Genomic DNA, 19985 nt, shown 5'->3' on the forward strand with positions numbered 1-19985 from the left:
CATTTCCTGAAGCTATGGTATTAAAGTTTGGTTGTTGAAACCCATTTTGATAATGCTTGACAGGTGATAAAACACATTTTATTTTCTACCCCTGGTCGCCTTTCCATGAATCTCTTTCCATGAGTCTTATCATGTCTATAACTGGAATTTCTTTTAGCAGCACTTCTGCCATTTTTATGAGCAAGGATATCCCAATCATGTTTCAAAATCTACTTTGAAATCACACCCTTTCCCAAACCATAGGACTACAAGCAAAAAAGAGAGTGCATCCTGAGCTCCAAACAGGGACTTCATAATGCCTGTCAAGTGTTGGCTCACCATGCAAAATTTGTCATGTGTTTTTCTGGATCATGGCCAGTGCAAATATACAAGATCTACTACAGCAGATCTAACAGTCTTAACACATTAAACTATGAAAAACATTTATTTTTTAAAAAATAATTGTAGATAGAAACATGGACCACTTTATTGGCTTCTTAAAACTGCAACTGCACAAACATCTGCTTACAAATATGTCACTTCCCCCTCCTGCTGCTCAAAGAGAGTTCAGACAGCAAAAACATGCCTGTTCTCAGTTTTGGAGCAACACATCTTCTCATTAGAATATAATTTCTCAAATTATTAACCACAGTGCAGCAAAAATCTAACAAAAAAGGTAATCTTACCCTGAGTGCACAGATTTTGATTCAATTCCAGATTCTCTACCATGAGACCTGAAAGGGGAACAAAGAAACAGAGAATAAATATTTCTCAGTCATCTCACATTGAAGCGTGAAGGAAATTTTGAAATAGCACCAATCAAGTAAATGGCAGATAAGTACCAGGGGGTGTTGAATAGAAATTTTCATTATTCATTTATTTAAAATATTTATTCTTCACTTTTGGACTGACCACACCAGGCTGCAGGTGTGGGATTGATCTCAAAGAAAGAATGGACTCCTGCCAGAATTGGGATTAAAGGTTGTGCATCTTCCAAGGCCCACACTCCTGCAAGGGACTCACTGCCGACCCCTGAGACCTCCTGGCCTTGTTTTTCCTCCTTGCCTATGCTGCCTGTTAACCTGTTCTGTTCTAGCATGCATGTGATGACAAGAGTGAAGAGACAGGAAGAGTAGCATCCTCACTTGCCTTGTGCTCTCCTTCTGAATTGTTATGCAGATGGAGCACAGAATAAGAAGATAAGCAAATTGGCACAGGTGACAGTGGCAAGGAGGAGGTGGACCTGCTCAGAGTGGGACCCCCGCTTTTAGGCCACAGGATGGGCTAGCTGGTGATTAACTAAGAGCATTCTGAAATACTTGCTTGGATCAAGCAATTGACAGACACATACTTCAGGCTATGGGTGGAGGCAATTGTGAACATACTGTAACACTCTATGGGAATAGGCCAAGTTGATTCACCTTCTTCATACTATTTCTGGAAGATAAAAGTATGTACTATGGCTGCACTTCTCATACTTTGATACTTGTTTTGAAGAAGGCACAGTTGTTTCAACTGAACAACTTACTGGGAGGAAAAAACCCTCGTTGGCTCACTACTGCTCAGAGCTCTGCAAGTGCTACTTCTTGGTGTCATTCTCCATATTTGTCCTCACTACTTTTGGTTTCATTTGTAGTCTATTCAACTTTTCCATCTGTGTTTACCAGCATTTAGCATTTGTATATTTATAGTTTCCTGCTTTACACACTTCTAAGGCTATCTTGCAGAGTTACTTTTTTTAATGCAGGAAGAAGAATGATTCAGGGTGTTGCTGCAAACATGATTTAGACAAGGAACATTATATTGATACTTGAATATATGATAGAAACAATGCAATTTTGTGGAGAAAACTGCCATGCTTGGGGAACTGACTGATACTGCAAGTGAGTATTGCTGCTTTTCTGAATGAGTCTGATGACTTGTTTCCAGGCCAATTCATATATATGATTCACATTTAAGGTGAAATTCTAAAAAATACTGAATGGACCACCCAAGAACATAAAGTTTGACATACAAGGGGAAGGACTATGATATGTATACAGTGATTAACTTTTGGATTCTGATACTTCAACATACACATTTGGAAATGCTAGTTCTGTTTATTATGTAGTCAAATGTGATATAAAAATATAATATATTTGGTATTTTTTAAAACTTATACTGTGCCCTAATGGAATGATACTGTTGCCATTTTTGTAAATTATGTTATATAATCAGCTCTCTAAATCTATAGGTTTTTTTCTTCTTTTCAATCTATAGTATTGGATCTTTAGTATTACTTTCTTGTGTTTGGCTTTATTTTGATATATAACTGTGCCTCAGATCTTGTGCGCTGTTTCTTGAATGAGTCAGGGTTTGTCTGATGTTAATGGTAATTTCCTGATTTTACTTCTGCCCAGCACCACTTATTACTGTACCTATCCTTGGGTGTATTCACTTCCTTGTGCTTTGGTTTCTTCCTTTCTTTTCATGATTTCCAGTATCTGTATTGCCTTTTTATGCTGCTAGTGCACCTTTTTGATCCCAGAGTTTTGCCCAAGCCTTTGCCTTCTCTCTTTTGGATCTGTACTAGCAGAGCTACTAGCCCCTTGACTTATGGTTCATTTCCTACCTTTTCAGCATACCTTCTCCTTCAGACTCACCATTTGCTATCTTGCCTTTAATATTTTAAAATTCTAAACTCAGAGTCTCTCTTGACTGAAATGAAAGCACCTGCCTAGGTAAGCAATACTACTATGGTCACCACCACCAGCAGCACTAGTTGTGCTCCCATACTACGCATTAAACCCCTAGACATTAATCCAGAATTACAAGTAACAATGCAGTAAAACAATCTAGATGGCTCAGACTATCATATCATTCAGATAAAAAACAACATACACGTATGCAATCAAAACTACAAGACAAATGAAATAATACCATTGTGTAAAGTACTATTGCTTCCTGAGGCATTGGAATAAAATGTATGTTTCTCAGATACCTTTGAGAAAATAAGTAAATAGGTAGGTAGATAAATGGAACAAATGTGACTGTGAAAAACCAAAAGCCAAAACCACAGGTGCAAAGTGAGAGAGCAATCATTTCTCAGGAGCACTGGAAAGTGACAAGATCTGTCAACTTTATGACACAACCTGATGTATCCCTCCTGAGTTCTTGTTGTTTGCTTGGTTATAAGAGGAAACATTTATTCTGTCAATTTTGTTTCTAGAGGTATCTCATCGAGTAAGGAAAAAACCCACTTGTCTTATGAAAATCAATTTGCCATGAACTTTGAAACAAGGATCAAAACAACTGGAAACTGTATAGCTGTCAAGGCAATGCTGTTATCCTTCCAAAATCAGTGATACTGGGCAACTAGGAATGTGCTCCTGCTCCTCCCCCCACCTGAGAATTTTGGTAGTCTTAAGCCATCTTCATGCTTCCTGACATATGTGCAAATAAGATAGGATGTATGAGTAACTCATATTGTCAGAACGCTTTATTTCTTAAGCAACTTGATTGGCTGGCAACACATTTTGTAATAAGGGAAGAACTCATAGAGCTCATCTGTATAAATGTTGCTCAGTATTTTCAGGTGTCGATTTCAAACAGTTCCCACTGATACTGGTGCTTCAGCACTCCAACACTGAACAATAATACACTTCCGATGCAGTGAGGTTAGCAGTCTGTATTCTGGTGTTTATTACTTTATAGGGTCCACATGTCAAAGGCTAAGTTCTGGTTTTGCTATTTTCAGTAGTAGTAATAAAAAGCTTCCAGAATCATCTTAAACTGAGAAAGGGGTGTGCAAAACAGTAGCAAAAACAAAGAAACATTTTTTTAACTTGCCAGGACAAACATAAATACATCAAATCCATTTTTTTAAAAGAGATAGTTGTAATGTTTGTGTGATTGTGTGCGTAACCAATAATCATTTGGAAAATGGAAATGGACTGCCTTCAAGTCGATCCCGACTTATGGCGACCCTATGAATAGGATTTCATGGTAAGCGGTATTCAGAGGGGGTTTACCATTGCCTCCCTCTGAGGCTAGTCCTCCACAGCTGGCTGGGGCCTACTCAGCTTGCCACAGCTGCACAAGCCAGCCCCTTCCTTGTCCGCAACTGCCAGCTGGGGGGCAACTGGGCTCCTTGGGACTATGCAGCTTGCCCACGGCTGCACAGATGGCAGGGCACGTAACCCCTGAGCCACTCACTGTGGGGGTGATCTTTAGCTAGCCCTTTATACCCAGGAGACACGAGCGGGGATTTCAACTCACAGACTCTGGATTCCCAGCCAGGCTCTCCTCCCCACAGTGCTATACCAGCTGTAATAATCCTTTAAATAGGATGATATTCAGTCATTTAAACCAGGAGAAGAGATGCTCATGGTTTTCAAAGAGGCTCTGGTCAAATGAATTTCTTAGCACAGAGAATTTCAATCACATATACAGGAGGGATAGTGTGTATGTGTGTCCGAGACAGCAGCAGTAAGTGGAACAGCACAGGCAGGGTAGCATTGTGTGCCTGGCTCACCAACACCATCACTGCCATTTACAGAGAGGGGGAGGGAAGAGACGTGGGGAGCTCAGTGTGGTGTCAGCATGGTGGCAGTAGCATCTGATTGGCTCTGTCACTATGCCCACTTTCCCACACCTCATCCCTCCCTCTCTCAGTCAGCAGCAGGAATGCTTGGCGTTGGGAAGTCAAGTACACAAAGCCACCATGACTGCACCACAGCGCTGACTGCTGCTAGTCCCAATTCAGCCATAAATGGTAAAGCGTGGTTTATCAGAACCATGCTTTAACACAATCGCTGCCTTGTTCTCTGGCAAAAGCTCAGTGCCATTAAAAGCTGTGTTACTAGCTGCAATTTCCAGATGCAGCCTTTCCCACCATACTTTCACTATATTGGTAAAAGCAGCATTTGTTGGATTTTTTTTGCCAGTCTCAGAGCTGTTAATGGCAAAGGAATTCTGCTCAAAATGGTGGTTCCTATAGGTCACCAATAGGAACCTTTGACCATAACCATACCTGTTGGGGTTGATGGGAGTTGCTGTTCAGGAAGAGGCCCAGCTACAACCCTAACTGGACAGGGATAACCTGGCTACAGCAATCTATGCTCTGGTAACCCCAAGGTTGGATTATTGCAATGTGCTTTATTTGAGGTTGCCTCTGAAAATGGTTTGGAAGCTTCAATTAATGCAGAATGTAGTTGCTCGACTATTGATGGGTCCAAGGTGAACAGACCATTTAACACCAGTCCTGTTCCAATTACACTGGCTGCCTGTACATTTCCAACCCAATTCAAAGTGCTGGTTCTGACTTACAAAGCTCTTCATGGGTCAGGACCCCAATATTTTCTAGAATGCCTCTCCTGATCTCTTATTGTTACTGTCAATCATCTTCTGAAGCCCTTCTCCAGGTTTCCCCATTGAGGGCGGCAAATATGTGTGTAATGAGGATGGTAGAAGGCCACCTCCCTCCAGCAGTGCCCACAGTCCCTGAAAAGGATGAGTTATGATGCAGGAGACTGAGAGGGAACAGGGGGCAAAAATTAGACGGCTGCCCCTTTCCTTTCAACCTCCATGGTGCAGCCCATCCAATTCAGCAGGCTCCATTGAAGAGGCCTTTTCAGGGGCTGTCACAGAGAAAAGGGGAAGAGGAATTCAGCTTCTGATAGCCCTTTTATGCATTTGTTTCTCTGGATCCAACCCATAGGATATTGCGTTAAGAAACAGATATTGCTGGAGTACATTCTTAATTGTTAAGCTTGCTGTTCTCAATTAACTACTATTTCATTTTGATAAAGTATGACAGAAGCCAAAAGAGTTTAAATATCATAATTGTACTCTCTCTCTTCCCCATCGCCACTGTAATTTGTCACTGTATTTTGTCTAAAGCAAAATTCAGAATGAATTTGAAGGTTCCTTCTTAGGCACATCTGAATAATTTCATCATTCTCTGATCTACTCATGTTCAGGATGCCATCTCATGGAGTTGTACCACCATTTGTCTCTCCATTTTTTCCCTACATAGGTGTCCTTTTTTATTTTCCATTTTGAAAGCACCCTGAAATGTTTTGATTAGACTAGCAATAGTTCTCAAATGAGTTCTGCACATCCTTAGCATCAAGAGCTGTTGCTATGCTCATTCCCCAGGAGTTGCACAAAATATCTAAGGGTGCAATCCAATTAGCTTTTGCACCAGGCTGGGGGGAGTTGGATGTGGCAGACCCCAGGCTGAGCTGGCAGGCTCCCGGTGCTTCTGGACTCCACCAGTCTCTGCCAGCAGAAGTCCCCCATCCCGGCAGAGGCAGTGGAAGCTGGTTGTAGGCCCCAAAATGGGGTGTTCCAGGGGCATGGTGGGGGAGGAGCCATGGAGTGCTTAAGCAGCATCCAAGTTCCCCTTGGAGTGCTCCCATGGGTCCAGATCTGCAGGATAATTCTGCTGGCAAAAGGGCCAATGGAGGAAAATAATTGTAATGGTCGTCTATGGGGAGCTCTTACTCACTGGTAGGGCTATTTGTGCAAACCGGCTGTTCCCCTCTGGCTCCCATGTGCAGCTCCCAATGGAACCTGCATCCAGCCAGGCTGGTAGCTCCCAATTGGCAAGTGGATGCCGCAGAGCTTCTTGCTGGCTCCTCCTCCTCTGACCCCCCCTCCCACCAACTTCCCCTCATTTGGATTGCTCTGCCTGTCATTGGACCAGCTTCCATTTTTAGAAGTAGAATGAGAGTATTTTGAGTTGCAGAGTTTTTTTGTCAATCAAGACACAGAGCAAAATGTAATATACCTACTCAAAGAAAATAAAGACTACTAATGACACTAACACATTGTTTGTCACATCAATCCTCCTACTGTGTAAAACGTTTTTATTTCCTTTGTGTTGTTGAGAAAGTGGTCTTTCTGACTCAACATACTGGCAACATGAGCCTTTTTTCATGCTATGATTTTTAGCAACGTTCTGAGGAAAAACAATTCTTAAATAATTATTTATTAATATTCCACCTTATGACCTTTGCCATAAGGCCCTCAAGCTCTGAACCACTGAAATATAGTAACATTTAAGCATAAGCAGTAAATAATTAAAACAATACAATATGTAAATCAACATCAGTTAACAGTAAAAATAAGGAGTCAACAGCAAAATAAGCCCTGTAGCAGGTTACTCATATTAACCAAAGGCTCTCTACTTTTTTGTTTTGTTTTAAATCATCTATCTGAAAGCCTGCAATGAATATGCCCAATGGGCCTCTCCTGTGGAACTCCATTTCTGTGTCTGCAGGGTGAATTTAGTAAAGGACTTATTCCACCATATTTCATTCTGTTTATTTTTATCCTGAGGTTAGATTTTTTGAAAAATAGAACTATTTTGGATACTGTACAATATATGTCTGCTCTTCCTAAATTAGCATTCATTCTTGGTGACAACTCAACAAGGTTTTGCCATCATATGCACTGGTAGCAGACAAGATCTGTATAAAGCCTATTAAGAATGGGCTGGAATCAGCCCTGTAGCCCAGGTGGGGGGCTGTGCTTTCCCCACCCCCAGGTTTTACTTTTTGGAAAAACAATTTTTAATTTGTGATGTGACAGACAATGACAGCCTCCATTTAAAGAAAAACATCTTGTTTTAAGAACAGAAGCTCAGTGAGTAAGGCAGGGTGAGCGCACAACAAAAACCTCATCTGGAAGAGCCCCCAAAATTCTGCTCACTCTAGACTCTCCTGACTGAGGGTGATGATGACATTCAGCCTATAATTACTTCAGTGATCCTGAAAAAAACAGCCTGCATCATAACATGACCCTTGAAGAGTTAAATATTAGAAACTACTAGAAATATTAAAACTGAATTTTTGAGAAAACTAGACTAGTTTTTAACTTCTTAGTTATAACATAAACTATTTTGTTTGTTTTATACCTTTTGCTATCCTTTTGTTTTCTGTATCCTTATGAAGCAAAAAATGTCAGTCATTTAATTCCTAGTGTTCATACTAAATTTTCTGTTGACTTGATCTTTACATAACCTATTGTGTAGGTTATCACACACTCTGCATAGAGGAGGAAAGAGGGGGAAGGTCACCACCTTTCCCTTCCCCTGGCCCTCACATCCTTTCCATCAGTGGGAGTGGACTAACTGGTGCTATGCACCTCCCCCCAAAATGTGCCACCTAGAAATGTGGCTGCCCACCTGGCTGGAACCCAATGTTGCCACTCCACTCATGTAAGAGCTTTTGATCCAGCAGACACCTCTACCAATGTTGCTGATCTCTCTTTCCTGCTCTAGCTCCCTATGCCTCTCCCAGAGGGTGGGGACACTCTAAAATACCATGGAAGGTTGCATGGGGAAACAAGAATTTGATTTATTTTTATTTTTATTTACAGCATCTAGTTTTGCTATGGGCAATGGCTAATGCAATTAATACGCCAACAAGATAAAAGGAACTGTGGAATACAAAATAAAAAGGAATCACATGTGATTCCCTATACTAATTACTTCTGTCCATCAAAATCTAATAGCCATTGTATTTTGAATACTTTCTGTCCTGAGTACTCATGCTATTTATCCTAGTCACTAGTGTTCTTAGTCTTCAACAAAATGTTAATAGTGGTCATCATTCTCCTTGCTCAGCATCCTTCATTGGGCATTTTATTTAAGCATCCTTGATTCCTTACTGCATTGATTCAATTAGTCCACAGGGTATAGGAAGGACATTAGTTCAATTAGACTGCATTCTGGAACTGCCTCAGGTTAATGGAGGCTAAAAAACAGGAAAATATGAGGACTGCCTTTTAAAAAATAACCTAATTTCTATCAAACATTGTACTACCTTTATGATCAGTTCAAATTTCAGTTTTATGAAAGAACAAATGAGTGTAACGAGGAAAATTAGAATGGCATGTGAATGGCCTCTGCCCTCTAAGTTCATGCCCCAAATCCCTGATTTATGGACGTGCTGATTGCTTCTGCACACTGTTACTGCTTAGAATTAGAGTCCAGAAAGTTCAAAATGCAGGCTCCCTGACACTGCTACAGCATTTGGGAAGTTTCCCTAAGCCTTTGTGTTCAAAATAACACAGAGTCTGAGGAGTTTTGTTAAAGTAACCAAAACAATGCAACTTGTCCCATGCTTCTGCTCTGTGAGGTGGGAATGTTTATGACTTTATTGAGCTTTGAAGGGATGATGAGCTAATTGGCTTACGAATGTTCTCACTGGGCTAATGTAAACAAGTAGCCTGATAATTGAAACAAGGAGTCAACCTTGAGAATGCAGCTGCATTCTGAAGCTGAAGATGTCATGAGGACAGGATCAAGAGACATCACCTGAGGGGGGACCAGCTACCTGAATGATGGGAAGATAATGATCTGATAGGTATAAGGTAACCCCTCCCAGGGGGTCTTTGAGGGATAAATATTAGATCAGGGAGATTAAGCCTCCAGGAAGTTGACATAGCCTCAAAGTATCATCAAGAAGCAACATCAAAAAGATTGAATACTCAACCCCTCCTAGGCAAGAATCTCCAGTGGGCTGTCGAGAAGCTTCCAGCCAGAGGACAGTGTAAGACGGGGAGGGAGGCAGAGAGACTGCTAGTTATATAGTTTGTTTTAGTGTTTTATATCCTAAATGTAAATCTCTTTGCTCTAATAAACCTTTGACTCCTTCTCCACTAGCCATGTTCATAACCTTTTGAAATTCCGAATGTATTAGTCTTGTGCTTGGCAAAGGCTAGGTATTTGGCATTACATGTGGCCCATACAAAGTTGGAAGGGCAGGAATTATGTCTTGATAGCTAGTCCCTCCTGGACTCATATATGAAATCTAACACCTGACTAACATCCAGAATAGTTTGGAATAAAATTATCAAGCCTTTAATTATAAAATCTGATTAAGTATTAAGGCTTTTTTTGCCTATAACAGCTAGAATAGAACAAAATAAGATGGCATTTTCAGAAGTAATAGCCAGATCACAATCTCATACTCTACATGAAGATGTGCAACACTACTGAACTGATTGTACAGCACACTGAGGGCCCACCAGGGGACACTATGCCAAAGGTTCCCTCAAACCTGTAGCTGGCCTTGCGAACAAACGTCTTTGTTAGAGCCCAGGAGGGTCATAGACCACATCTGCACTAAAGCACTGAAATACCATGATACCACCTTAACAGCCATGGCTTCCCCAAAGAATCCTGGGAACTGTAGTTTGTTAAGGGTGGTGAGATACACCCTTTCCCCTTCATAGAGCTACCGCTCCCAGAGTTCCCTGGAAAGTGGGATTGAATGTTAAAACACTCTGGGAATGGTAGCTGTTTGAGGGGAATAAGTGTCTTCTACCATCTCTCAAGACTGGGGTGGGGAAGCCATGACTGCTTAAAGTAATAAGGGCTTTAAATGAATAGTGTAGATGTGGCCACAATCACTACAAGTCACTAATAGCTTTGCTATACAGGCATACCCCGCTTAACGTTGCTTCACTTAACATTGCCTCACTATAACGTACATGCTCCATACGTCCCCATACCCCACTTAATGTCCGCGTGCTTTGCAATAACGTACATTTTATTGGCATGATGCTGCTGCCATCTAGTGGTGATTTCATGCAGTACAAGTGAAGACAATTGCTTCACTTAAAGTAGATTTTCACTTAAAGTATACTCTCCGGTCCCATTGCGAATGTTAAAGCGGGGTATGCCTGTAGTTATTATAGTAAAGGTATTAAAACAAACATTTATTTTCCTAATTTGTTGCACAGGGACACAGGAAGTTGCCTAACACTAAGTCACACCTCATATATATATAATTTATCCCATTCTGGAAAACTCTCTGGTAGGGGGCACATGCTTTGCACATAGGAGCTCCTAGATTCAATGTCTAGCACTGCATTGTAATATAAAAGGCATGGGCCATCTTAGAATGATTTTAGTAAGCTGCTCTGAGAGGCCTTTTTGGCTAAAGCGTGGGATATAAGAGCCTTGAAATAAATAAATCACGTCTAGAAAAAGACCAGAGCCTGAGGAGAATTCTATCCAAAATTAAAATGATTGGCTGGAGAGAGACCCTATTCAGGCACAAAAGGCAGCTTTCAGTTAACATGGGGATCAGTCTGTGTGTGCAGAAGAGGACAAAAGTACTGAAAGAGGAAGTGGGAGCCAGGCAGGGAAGATAGAAGCTTGGGATTCCTGAGAGAAGCCAAAAGCTGAAATCACCAGCTGGTGTTAAGGAAGAGGAGCAAATGTCCCATAAGGCAGCCTTTAAGAGAACTCTGAAGCCAAGAATTGGTGGGGTTGTTGGGCATGTGAAGTAGCCAGGGCCGGTTCTAAAGGGTGGCCAGGTGGGGCACTGGCCCGAGGGCCCTGGAGCTACAGGCACCCCTGAGGGGCCCTCCTCTCCCCTTCCGCAATCTGCCTGAGCCACCCACCATCCCCCCGCTTCACCTACCTTTCTCTCTGCTGTTTTTTGCAGTGTGCGCAGAGTTGCCATCAATCAAGATGGCGGCCGAGGTTTCCGTAAGGGGCTGAATCCTCTGCCGCCATCTTGGTTGATGGCAGCAATAAGTAAAAGGTTATAGCTTAAAATGAAATATGTCTCCTAGAAATTATATGTATAGTTCATTGCCTTTGACATGAGAGCTTCAAGACAACTTACAATAAAAACCAAAAACCAATTCAACACAAAAATATACAAAAGATTAAGATTAAAATTAGCATTAGAAGTGATATTCAGTATATCTGAGAAGTTTGAGAGTTGACATTGTGCAAGTGGTAGTGCCATCAGTAGCACACACACTTATTTTATTTATTATTTTATTTATATCCCGCCCTTCCTCCAGGCAGGAGTCCAGGGCGGCAAACAAAAGCACTAAAAACTTTAAAACGTCATAAAAACAAACTTTAAAACAAATTAAAACAAAACATCTTTAAAAGCAATTCTTTAAAAAAGCTTTCAAAACATCATCTAAGATTAAAAACATTTTTAAAAAAGGTTTACTTAATGGTTTTACTAGGGGTTCTGCAATATTTTTTGCATGTGCAAGACACCAATTGGATTTGTCTGCTGCATTATGTTACAAAATAAGCCTCCCACTAATAGAATGGCCATTGTGCAAGTGGGCTGCCACAACTGGATAGCATCCTGTGTTCTCATGAAAAATATTATTCATATTCTATTCAGTAATGTATAACAAATGTGGTACTAGAAGATACTTATAACTGTTGCTTTCTCTGTACCATCATGACATTCCCTTGTATTATTATGATGAGCTTATGTTTTTTCTGAATAGAAAAAAAATGCAATGGATGGATTGATTTTCTCTCAGATGAAACAATGACAAATAAGAAGGCACAGCAATATAATCTGAAATATACTTTTCCAAAGGATTTAATGCATTAAAGAGTGAATTCACTTTCTACAAAATAGTCCACGCAATGTAATAGTATTATAATCAAAGAAAAGTCCAAACAATGTACTGATTAATTGTGTGATATTATCATTGTGGAAATAAGAACACTACCGTGAATGTTTACATTAACAAAAGTAAGATAAATTCTGATCTAAATGAATATATAGCAGAATATTGCAAAGCCATTCTATCATAGTGTTTGATCTAATTTTCAGAAGTGTTCATGTACATTGTACAAGAAAACATCTCAACTGTTTAGGAACAGGGATATTTCACTGCCACCACCACCAACAAAATAAAAACAATAAATTCAAATCAATCAAATCAATTTTTATTATGTGGTCATAGACCCGATATACAATTGATTTAACAGGAGGTAAAAAAAGATAAGTTATAAAACAGAGCTAACAGAGCTCATATTGATACAGCATTAAAATAAACATTACTGGCTAAGAAATCTTCTTACGTATAATTTGGGCAGCAAAGATGAACTTAGCAGCAGATAGGCTAGTTGACTTGTCAGTGCCGGCCAGAAAATGTTTCAGTAATCGTACAACAGGCCTACCCGGGAAGTTTTTTATAATAGGATTTAAGTACCTAAGGCGTTCAACATTATAGTAGGGGCAAACAAAAAGAATGTGAGACGGTGATTTGACGTCTACATTCCTACAGGGGCATAGGCGGAGTTCAAGGGGTATACCCTGGAAACAGCCTTCTAAAAGTGAGGAAAAGAGACAGTTAAAATGAGCCCTGGAGATGGCTAGACGATATTTAAGAATAGTCAGAATTTCCAGGTAGGTGGCGGGATTAGGAAATGTGAAGTGTAAATCGGAATGGGTAGGCGAGCAGGTTTTAGCAGCATCTGAAAATAGACGTCCTTAATCCGGGTCTCAATGGTCTGTTTGGCTAATCCAGGCTCTAGTGAAGATAGAAAGTCCACTGAAAAGCCTAGCGTGGCCAGTTTGGCAAGTAATGTTTTTGACCATGAGCTGGAAAAGACGTCCTTCCAGAGGAGATATAAATGTCTTGAGGTGGGGCTTGTGTAAGCTAATTTGGTCCAATATCTGAAAGCTAAGGACCAGGCAAGGGATTCAACAGACAGGAGTCCGGACTCTAGGCGGAGGCCGGAGGCTGGGACACATCAAGGTACACCAAAAATTGATCTTAAAAAGGTTGATAAAATTGATTCAACCTTGGGGTGAAAACTCTGGGCCCGAAGTGGAATGCCATAAAGGAGTTGGGGAAAGATCTTAGGCTTGAGAACCTGGATGGCAGCCGGTATATACTGCCTGTCCCTAGTGTAAAAAAAATGAAGAATGGCCTTTAGTGTGTTTCAGGCAGTTTGGACAGCGGAGCATATATGAGCAGACCAGGAAAGAGAAAAATGAAACAAAACCCCGAGGTATCTATATTGCCTAACCTGGGCTAACTTCTGGCCATTAATTGTCCAATCGGACACTGATGAGCATTGGGAGAAGACCAGGATTTTGGTCTTGTTGAAGTTTATAATGAAGGAATTGGTAGCACAATAGGATATAAAGGCGCGGAAAAGCAGTTTCAGACCAATTTTAGAGAGGGACAGGAGGGCGGCATCATCTGCGTACAGCAGCATAGGGCATTTCAGGTCGGCCACCTTGGGGGGATGAAAGGCGGGAGAATGGCAACATGTACTCAAGTCATTTAAGAAGAGGTTAAATAGTACTAGGGCTAGAACACAGCCCTGTCTGACCCCCTTGGTAACGGGGATGGAGTTTGTTAAGGTTCCATCGGTGCCACATCGAACTCGAAGAGAAGTAGATTGGTAGAGGTGGTAGATAAGGTAGAGGAGTCTCCTGTCCATGTTGGTTCGAAAGAGTTTGGCCCATAGTTTGTCTCTGGGGATGGTGTCAAAAGCCGATTTAAGGTCGACAAAGGCAACAAAAAGGCCGTTTCCTAGGGGGCTCATATATTTTTCAGCCATGTGATTTAATAGGATACAGTGGTCAAGGGTGGAACTGCCTTTTCTAAAACCTGCCTGCTCCCAGCCCAGAATGTTCTTCTCCTCAAGCCAGCAAATCAGTTTTGTATTTAGATAGCTGGCATACAACTTGCCCACCATCGTCTCTGGCTCCTTTCTTAAAGATTGGTATGACAATGGCCTCTAGCCAGGCCACGGGGAGGTGGCCGGAGTTGTTAATCTGGGTAAATAGGCTAGCCAATACGGGGGCCCACCAGGCATGATGTGACTTCAGCAATTTAGGGGGGATAGCATCCAGGCCTGGAGCCTTGCCGGGTTTCAGGGCGCTGATCAGAGATTTTATCTCGTTCTGTGTAACAGGCGGCCAGGGTGGGAGGGCAGTGGGGTCCACGGTAGGTGCACAGTTCAGAAAGTGATTACTTGAGGCCTCGAACAACTCTGCAAAATACTGCTTTCAGATGTTGGAGGGAATATTGCAGGGAGTAGGGTTAGAAGATGTTAAGGTGTCAGTAACAAGGGACCAAAAGATTTTAGAGTTTTTTATTTGGGAGGCATTTATCAAGGCCTTCCACCCGTTCTGGATTGCCTGTCTCTTTTTAGTAGTTATCAAAAGTTTGTACTGGTTTTTAATGATGTAATATTCTGGTGGGAGTAAGTTAGAGTTATCCTTCCTATACTAATGGTATACCTTTCTCAGATTTTGCTTGGCTTCGAGACATGCTTTGTCGAACCACCTGGGGAGGCCCTGTTTGGTTTGCGATCTAGAAGATGGGGGTTTGGATTTTAAGATTGAACTTAAAACAGAGGTCAGAAGAGAGTAGTCATTTAGGGCGGGAAGAGTTTCAGTAGCATCCACAATTCGGTTTTTAAGGCCCAACCCCTGGGGAGAGTCAAGAAAGAAGGTGATCTTGTTCAAGGCTCCTATAGACCATTTGGTCCTCCGGTGTTTGGGGGAGGGTATTTTGTCCTCAGAGTTACGTTTGGCATCAATATAGCCTTTCACTGGGAGCATGATGGAGAGGTTGAGGGGGAGATGGTCGCTGTCTAGTTTATCTCCCACAGTGAAGTTGGTAATCAAGTTGAGCAAATGTTGAGGCATCAAGACGTAATCCACGACACTGCTTCCTCAGCCCGATACATAGGTAAATTCCACTCCGTTGTCTACCGGGGTAAAGCCGTCCAGAATTTTTAGGTTAAAACAGCCACCATTCGGGTGAGACAGATTCCCCCATAATTCACTGTTGGGTCTTTAGAAGACCATTCGTGCTTAAAGGTGAAATTTTCAATGTCAGTTGCCTCCCAAAGGCCGGACGAAAAAAGTGTGGTGTTGTTGGGGCCTATCCTTGCGTTGAAATCCCCCATTATTATAGGATGGGCTCTGGGGTATAGGGACTCCAGGTCCATTATGTATTGTTCCAGAGACTCCCAGGCCAAATATGTATCTTTCCTGGAGGGAAAGGGGGGAATGTAGACGTTGATCAACAGGAGAGACGTAGATGTAAAGTCCATTAGGGCCGCTATTGCAAGGTTCCCGCATGGATTAAGTTTTTTGATGAAAAACAATAAATTAAAAAGTGACTTCATTGCAATAGATAAGCCAGCTACACTTAATACATTTTGTATCCTGCTTTTGTTGTTGTTATAAAACCATAGGCTTTTTAAAATAACACATCCTGTTACCTGTAGGCTAGAACCTATGACCCATGGGCTAAGTTGACATCTTGGTCTTTCCCTGGAGCAGGGGAAAGAGACTATACCATCAGGAGATGGCTGCTTCCACTGCCATCTCCCACCCTAGAGGCCTTCATAAGGAACCAGCTGCCAGAAGCACTCTAAGGGACCTCTAACCTTTTTAGTCTCAGTATAAACATGGGTACCAATGAAACCACTTTTGCTAGGGACTAATCATATCAGCTTTGGAATGACTTTGGGATACTGTTAACTGAACTGAACAGTCTGCATCTGTGTTGGAATTGCTTTTTATTATGTTTGTAATCCTTTTTTAAAAAAACATGTTTTTAACCTTTTTTTTCTTTTTAAAGATATCTTCAAAGCTTTTTTAAAAATGTTTTTAAATATGTTTTGTTTTAATGTATTTGAAAGTCTGTTTTTATGATGTTTTAAAGTGTTTTTAGTGCTTTTGTTGGCCACCCTGGACACCTGCTGGGAGGAAGGGCGGGATATAAATAAAATAATAAACAAATAAATAAAACTTTTGGTTAGCTTTATGCTCTCTTAATTTTCTCTTGACATATTTTAAATGAAGTGTCAATGATTGAATAGTTAGTACTACATTGTAGTGATAATTTTTATTATGTATTATAGGTATTGTGCTATCGCTACTAGGCTGTTTGTTTTCTGTAAACAGCTTTGAGCACAAATGTATATGTAGAAAATGCAGTATATAAATAAAATGAGTCTGAGTATGCTTCAAGGATCATGGAAAAAAAACTTGCCACCTGACCATAGGGAGCATGACCTTTTACACCTGGCTCCATTTAAAACACTGTACAGCAGCCCTGTCCATCAGCGTATACTCCCCCACTCAAATGCGATGGAGGTTGGTCTATTAGGGCAAATTGGGCACTGCCCCACCAAGATCAGTTTGCCTTCAGCCAGACCCCACCTGCTTGCTTCCTTACAACCAGCCCAGGAGGTAACACTGGCTGTTGGCTTCCTCCTCCTTAGTCTCAGTGTTCCCTCTATAGCATGGAGGAGGATGGGGGCTAAAATGGAATTAGTTGGCTCTGCCTGTCATTGGCTTTGGGTCCCATGGATCCAACACCTCCAATGCCCTGCCCTAAAAGTGCCCCATTTAGGGGCTTGCCACTGGCTACCACCAGTAGTAGAACCACCAGCAGCAACTTTCCACCTGCCAAGGCAAAGCTTGGGCACACAGCAGAGCCCCCCCCCCGCAGCACTCATCTCTGCTGAGGATGGCCATGGGAAGCAACATACTCCTATCCCCAGCCATCAACATCGGGGGGGGGCAGGAGGAGTAGGATTGTGCCCTGAGTCATTTTTTGCAGTAAGGTTGCTAATTCCAGTACTTGCTTGGCCATTCAAGTGCCTATCTTTTCAGATACTATTTCGTTTACTAGACTAGCCCTTTCTCAAGAACTCAAGGTAGTATTGTAAGTTTCCAAAGCCTGGTAAGTCTATTGCCGCACTGCTGATGCAACATGTTGTTGTAGACCCCCTGGGACCTTTGGGTGAAGGGTGGGTAATAAATTCTGATGACGATGATGAATCCAACCACTGGCATTCTTTTCATATATTTGCATGGCAGCAGTTTCCAATGTGGGTTACTTGTTGAGCTACCAAATAGCCTTTTTAAAACCCCAAGTGTAAAAGATAGCTTGATAATTTGCTGCCTGCTCACACAGGGGACAAACAAATAAGCCTGCTAGAAAAAGAAAACATTGAAATACATTGGTGAAGTTTGCTTGTGCACTGTTTGTACCGAGGAGTGGAAATGAAAACAAAATGACAGAAAACAACTGTTTTAAAAAACTAATCCCTTCTCTGCTATGGTCTTTACATACTAATTTCCCACTTTTTCTATGAGTGACAAGTCACTGTATGATGAATATATGTGATATGTTCCCAGCCAGTATTTTTTTCTGTGGGGGAGGGGAAGGCAATTAGCTGTGGTTTGAACAATCAACTTAATGTTTGCTGTTGTTATGCCATAGGTCAGACTGTCTCTGGAGTATCTTTTTTTAAAAAAAGTTAGAAGTATATATTATCATACACATTTCTTCTTCAGTCTTAGTAGTGTATTACAAGAAAAGGAAACTAGTTCTGTATCAGCTTCTCTCCTGCCACAAACCCAGCCAGTCTGCACAACTCAATTGCCTGCATAATTCTTCCCCTAACCTTCTAAATATGTGTCTGCTGTGAAAAGCAGCTTCCCTGAGTCCTTGGCCTGAAGGTCTCACAGTAGTGGTGAAGAGGCCACAAATCACAAAGGAAAAGGGATGGTAACACTTAAACTATTGGCCAGTAGACCTGAAGGCACAGTTTCTGATAAAAGAGACTCTCTCTTTCCATCGTTTTATTCTGCTTAGCAATGTTCACTGAACATTTAAACTCACCTGAAAATCCAACCATTTTACCTTTTGTGATGACTGGTAGCTCCATCTCTGTTTAGGCCTTAGCATGAACTATTCAGCAGCAACTGTTCAGAGGTTATTCAGTCATTTCACATGTTAAATGCTTAGTAATCACGTTTTATTTTTCAAAGTAATGCATTAATGTAATGGAAAATGCCTTACTGTTAGTTTTTATATTATTGACCTGGGTGAAGAAAGTAGAATTTTAAATTTTTGTTTTTGTTCTTATGCCATTTTAAATATATTCTAGAAAGATGATGTTGAAATGGAATAAATAAGTCCCTCTAAGAGTGAATCCTGATGGTAATTGCCAATTATTTGTTTGTGCTTTGAAAATTTAATGAAAGATAATTGCAAAAAGAAAAAAAAAGAAACTGAGTCAAAATGATGCCGCTGAGGAAACTAGAGAGAGGTATCAGTATACTTCCCTCAGGGAAATCCTGAGGTTTGCATACATATAAAACAATGTTGTTTTTAAACCTAATGAGGCAATATCCTCCACTCCCAGAAATAGCCCAACGAGGACTGAATATGCTCAGACACCATGGAATATTGGGTCTCACTTGGAAAAGAACAATGGAAAATTGGGAATGGCAGGGTGGTGCTAGTGATGTTTTTCAGCTCCTTACAGGTTATAGTATCCAAGAACTGGCAGGAACCCTTAATAGGAACAGTCATGCTAGGAAGTAAGGATATACTGCAACATTTTTTTTGCAGGCCCCACTGATTTCAACACTAATTCTAAAAGTTTTTACTCAGAAATAATTTTTTCTCTCAACATGGTTTGTAATGTACCTATAGGTCTGATCCAGTTCTTGCCACGTTCAGCAACTAGTGCCCAGGTCATGAGGTTATGTATTTCTAACCACCCCAAAGGGCAGATTTAGATACAATGCTCAATAGGTCACAAATGAGCATTGTGATCAGATGCTGATGCACATTTGTGTCTGTACTTGCTGCGCATATGGAACACTGCTCACATGCAGACATCTCCTTCACTGGTTTGGGCTGTGTGCACCTTAGAGTCTACGGCCAGCTTCCTTGCTGAAGTCTGGTCAGTCTCCCTGTGATATCAATGACTACTAGAGAGATCATTTGTTACCCATTTGCCCCACTGTGACATTAGACAAAATCAGCCCCTTATAGGCTTTGCTCAAAGTAGTTACAACAATACGACATACTTTGATACCCATTTAATTACAGTGAAACAAAAATGTTGCTGAAAATTGATTTAAATGAATTGGATTTGTCAAAATGAATCTTTGTCAGTCTAATATAATTATAATATAATTACTTTTGCTCTGCTCTTCATATATCTGAATTAGCTTTCACTTTCATTCTACCTGTTAAAATGTTCTGTGAGTAACTACATTCCTAACCCAGTGAAAGTTGGTCAGGTTAGGATGTTTAGGGTGCAGTGCTGTAGCTCAGTGGTAGAAGATCTACTTTGCATGCAGAAAGTCCTAGCAGGGCTTAGAGTGTCTCATCTGAAACCCTAAAGGGCTGCTGTCAGTCAATGCAGACAGTACTGAGGAAGGATTTCTGATGTCTGG

General features: G+C 41.1%; 1 protein-coding gene across 16 annotated transcripts in view; it reads right to left on the reverse strand.

The window, feature by feature from the left end:
* The window catches only part of PTPRD (protein tyrosine phosphatase receptor type D), a 2140456-nt gene that overhangs the window by 1318553 nt on the left and 801918 nt on the right, over positions 1-19985 (reverse strand). For all 16 annotated transcript variants that reach the window (XM_061629619.1, XM_061629614.1, XM_061629634.1 and 13 more), the window contains one exon: positions 666-713. The gene's annotated coding sequence lies outside the window, so the exon portion shown is untranslated. The remainder of the gene's footprint in view (positions 1-665; positions 714-19985) is intronic.

The sequence above is a fragment of the Rhineura floridana genome, chromosome 1 (genome assembly GCF_030035675.1).
Source record: "Rhineura floridana isolate rRhiFlo1 chromosome 1, rRhiFlo1.hap2, whole genome shotgun sequence".
In the NCBI taxonomy this organism is placed as follows: domain Eukaryota; kingdom Metazoa; phylum Chordata; class Lepidosauria; order Squamata; family Rhineuridae; genus Rhineura; species Rhineura floridana.